Here is a 5,477-nt window from a genome sequence, read left to right as displayed (position 1 = left end):
AATTATATCTCTAATATTAAGTAAGACATCTCTAAACTTTCATTGTACACATTGTATAAATATTTTATTAGCTTCCTATACTTTTTCTAAAAATAATACTATACATCTAAATCTTTTTGTCAATTAAATTTAACTAAATTAATTTGACATGATAAAAATTAGTTATAGTTAATATTATTCTAAATTTTATTATTTAATTTAGTTGAATTTAATTAGTAAAAAAAAAATTTGAATGTGTGGTATTATTTCAATTAATAAATAATTAAACTAATTGCCACCAGCAAACATTCCCATCATGTCTTTTGCTTCATCAAGCTGTGTAGCCCGCCCATGCCACCTATTTGCTGCATCATCTGAGGAGGGATCGGAGGACTTTGCCCATTTGTTGGGCATTCATATTTCGAGATAGGGCACTCATGTCACCCTTCTTTGGGAATTTAAGCCCTTTCATTTTGCTCCAGAGTTTCGCAAAACGCTTGTATTCTTCCAACATCTCCATTACTTCCCTTACTTGACGACCAGAGCCCCGAGCAATTCGCATTATCCGAGATTCATTCATGATCTTTGGGTTTGAACTGTCCAACTCTTCATTTGTCATTGAGTCCATCATTGTCATGTAACGCTTAAATTTTGCCTGGCTTTCTTTCTCACGGCCTTTTGGCATTAATTCAGAACTAAATCCTGGAAGCATGGAAAACACCTGGCTGATAGGGCCCATTTTAAGTATGTTTTGAAACTGCTCATACATAATCCTCAAGGTGAAGTTTCCTTCAGACAGCTTTTGAAGCAGTTCTGGCTGTTGATCCATAGGAACGACTTCATGAATTTTGTCCATAAACCCAGACCAATCACCCATGCCTAACAGTCGGCTTACAAAAGGTTTAACATCAAAAACTTCAAACTCATCCATGTGTTCTCCTGTTCCAATGAAAATGACAGGACTCTTTGTTGCCGCAACAGCACTAAGAGCACCACCACCCTTTGCATGGCCATCCATTTTAGTAACAATTACAGCTCCAACTGCAACACTCTGCTTAAACGCTTGAGCCTGATCAAAAGCAGCCTGACCAATACTGCTATCCATAACAAATATGACAAGATCTGGTTTCGTTGCTTCTGAAACTTGACGCATTTCTTCAAAAAGAGCAGCTTCTTGTTTGTGGCGTCCACTGGTATCAACGATTATGAGATCACAGTTTTCTTTTTTGAATCTTTCTACACCGTCCACAGCAATTTTCACAGGATCTGACTCCATGTAACTTCCATAGAAAGGGATCTTAGCTTTAGTGGCATTTTGCTTCAATTGATCAAATGCACCAGCTCTGAATGTATCTGCACATACAAGTGCTGGCTTCCAGCCCTTCTTCTGATGATAATACGCATACTTTGTACAATTTGTGGTTTTTCCAGATCCTTGTAAACCAACAAACATGACGACACTTGGCTTCCCTTTTTTTGGAGTGAAAGAAGGCTTCCCAGCATCCAGCATTTTACATAGTTCGTTAAACACAGCTTGTTGGATGATTTTGCGCTTGTTGTGACCAGCGGCGACATCTTCGAGTTTGACAATCTTCTTGATGTTGGTCTGCATGTCGCACACCAGCTTGAATTGAACATCAGCCTGGATAAGAGCTCGCGTGATCTCGTTGAGACACTCCTTCAGAACCTCCTCGTCGATCACCGTCGCATTGCTCATCTGCTGGAGAGCACGCGAGATGCTCCCTCCGAGCTGTGCGAGAACCATCTTCGCGTCTTCCGATTAAAAAACGCTCAAGCAGAATCTGAGGATCGTTCCATTAATCGATCAATCTATCGATTCAGAAATTGGGTTTAGAGATTTAAGGTTTGGAGAGCAAGGGTGGGAGGAAGAGGAAAATAGGGGTGAAAGAATGGATGAAGCTTTCCACAGCAGATTGGTTTTTCTTTAGGAAAATTATTCTAAAGCACGTTAGAAACTTTTATTAATTGTTACATTGATTGAATTGTAAACTATAAAGTTAAAACTAAATATATATAGAGTATTTTTTTATAAAAGATAAAAATAAATAAAGATAAGATAAGAACAATTAAAAATAAGAACAACTAAAGATAAGATAATAAAGACTAAAATTGTAATTAAATTTATGTATTCTGTTACGCTGAATTTGTGGATCACAAAACTTTTTTATTTTGTCATGGACTAAAGTGAAAGAGTAGTTTTTTTTGGTGACTAAGTGAAAGAGTAGTTTAATAAATAGAGTATCGTTTTCATAAAAAATGATTAATTACTGAAATTAACTTAATTAAATTGCAATTGGATAATAATAAGATCTTTGAAATACAAAAGACGTTAATTAAAGACAAAATTTAGAATTAAGAATTTAAATAAGTAAAATAAATACTAGGATGATTAATTTTACCATATTATGAAATTGGATATTTATAAATAATTATGGTACTCCACTGTCACCAAAAAAAATTATGGTACTCCACTTCTTAATTGTGATTTCACATTGGTTAAGTTTTCTAAGCTAGTTTTTAATAATTTTCACAGTCAAAATTTTTTTTAAACTCATATAAATGTCAACTTATATGAATAAACGATTGTATTTTGTAAAACTCGTATAATAACCACATAAATTACATGTATTTATTATTAGTTTTTGCTTAATTTATAATGTTTATAATTAGGCTTTATTTAGAAACTATTTTTTAAATGCATTGTAAATCAACATATCATTTAAATTAAATAGTGATCAAATATTTAATAGCATTAAGGTCAATTATATACACATAAATCAAAACAAGTATTATTGACATTGATATATAATGAAAAATGCTATTTGTATAATAAAATTCAGCTTTTAATATTATTTAATTATCTTTTAATTAAAACATATTCCTATTTTGTAGGATACACATTTATAATTAAAATTAATTTAAATTTTAAAAACTAAAATTTCTCTAACTTCCTACCACTTTATAGTTAGTTATTATTTTCTTCTTTTACGTTTTTTCTCTCTGTAACACGGTTTTCTTCTTTTTTCTATTCTGCTACAATATTCTAATTTGTATCTGTAAAAAAAAAGAATTCAAAGTCAGTACATTTAGAAAAAAATTAATCCCTTACTTATTGTACTTTTGATAAAATACAGAATCTGTTTTACTATTTTCTAGTTATAAATGGTCGAATATAATTATATACACAAACTAAAATATTTTTAATTTTTGTTTTTTTTAATTGTAACACATCTAAAATTTTAAGTTATACAAAAAATATTTTTAAAATACGTCCAACATCATAAATCTAAAATTTAAATTTAAACATTAAAAAAATAATTGTAACACATCTAAAATTATGAAGTTATACAAAAAATATTTTTAAAACACATCCAAAATCATAAATCTAAAATTTAAATTTAAACATTAAAAAACAATTGTAACACATCTAAAATTATAAAGTTATACAGAAAATATTTTTAAAACACTTCCAAAATACAGAAATTGCACATGCAAAAATAATTTAACATTGCAATATATATGAAAATCTCTTCAAGCCATCTTATTCGATTTTTTATTTCAAAAAAAATAAAAAACTTATGCAGAATAATAAAAAAAATAACAGTGTTAGTCACCAAAAAAAATAACGGTGTCAGAGACTTGGCGTGGCGACGTTGATGTGGACGAACGGCGACGAGGAGGAAGAAGGCGGCGACGAAGATGAGTGTTAACGAAGGGGAATGTGGCGTTGTGAATGAGCACCGAGAAGGAGGAAGGAGAGTCGAGGATGAGCGCGGAAGAGGAAGGTGACGCAGATGAACGACGGTGGACGATGACTTCTCAATGTACGCCTCTGAGGTTTTCCATGTGCGCCGAGGATGACTTCTTTGAGTGTTTTGTACGGGTTTAGTTAATAATTAGACGATTTAAAGTTTATTTTATAATTTTAAAATCAAAATTTTAAATTTTGAATAATTTTATTTTTAGATATGTATTTAAATTATAATATATTAATAATTAAATATATTAAATATGAAACAAAAATTTAAAATTTAAATAAATTTTATTTAGTTTGTATTTTGAATGTGTATTTAATTTTAAAAAGATAATAAATCTATTCATAATTTTTAAATGTGTTTATTTTAATTTTTTTAAATTTTTGTAATAAAAAACTGAATATTGAACCATTTTTAAAGGATACCTAATTAAATTGATATATAACTATGTAGTTCACATAAAAGACTACAACTTTGTCCTAACTTAACAAGATTAGCTCATAATAATACAAATAAAACATATATAAATGAAGAATAATGAGAGAAAAGTGTACGTCGTAATTGAAGAATGATGTTGGATTATTGATTCTAAACTCTGATCTTTTCTAATTATTTTCCCGATAAAAAATGCATTATTTTTAATATCCAACATACATGTATTTGAAGAAAATATGATTGTGGCAGTTAAAAATCTTTGAATTTTTCCAAAATCTTTTTGTAATTCTCATTTGGCAACTTGATTAGCTTAGCTTTTATGACATTGCAGTTGTAGCTTGATATTAAAAAAAAAAAACATGTGCCTTTATTGATTTTTTAAATATTTTCTTCTCTTTCTAATCCAAATAAGTGTATGTTTGGATTGCAGTTTGTAAACAGGAGTTTGCATAAAATTGATTTTGTAAAATTGATTTTGATGAAAAGTAAGTTTGAGTTAACGTGATTTATGTTTGACAATCTTTATATCAAAATTGATTATAGTAAAATAAATATTGTTTGGATTATACTACTCAAAATCACTTTTAGATAAAAAATTACTAAAACAGACATCAATTTAAATAAATTTTTTTTATATGTATGCAAAATCAGAATACTAACAAAAATAATATAAAAAATATTTATCATATAAATAAAATAAATACAATAAAAAAATATGAAAGAGAGTACTATAAATTTTATAATATCAAACAAAAAGAAAATATTCTATAATTTTTCTAGTACTATTAGTACTCTTTAATTTAGTATTATTTTGGACTATAAATTTTTATTATTTATGATTTTATTGTTACTTATAATTAATTTTTTATTTATTTTGTCCTTTTTTATATGATCATAATTTATATTATACAAAATTTTGATAATAAACGTAGTATATAATAATTATAATTACAAATTTTTATAAAGTCATAATAAAAAATAAAAAAATTAATACAAAACAAAAATAGAGTACATTAAAAAATAGAAAAAATCATACAGATAAGAAATAATAAAAATTCCATAAAATCAACAACATATATCATATGAATAAAAAAATACAATAAAAAATAAATAAAATTCGTATGAATAAAATTAAATAAAAAATAAAAAAATTTCATACACAACATAAATATAATGCAGGAAAGGATAGAAAAAAAATTCATATGAAAAAAATAATAAAAATATCTTTAAAAAAAGGTCAACAACATTTGTCATATGAATAAAAGAAATACAATAAAATAAATAAAT

General features: G+C 27.5%; 1 pseudogene; it reads right to left on the bottom strand.

The window, feature by feature from the left end:
* Positions 1-334: 334 nt before the first annotated feature.
* LOC112751375 (signal recognition particle subunit SRP54 2 pseudogene) lies at positions 335-1,759 on the bottom strand (annotated as a pseudogene).
* Between the last annotated feature and the right edge of the window lie 3,718 nt (positions 1,760-5,477).

This window comes from Arachis hypogaea, chromosome 15, assembly GCF_003086295.3.
Source record: "Arachis hypogaea cultivar Tifrunner chromosome 15, arahy.Tifrunner.gnm2.J5K5, whole genome shotgun sequence".
NCBI lineage: Eukaryota > Viridiplantae > Streptophyta > Magnoliopsida > Fabales > Fabaceae > Arachis > Arachis hypogaea.
This window is presented reverse-complemented; position numbering and strand designations above follow the sequence as displayed.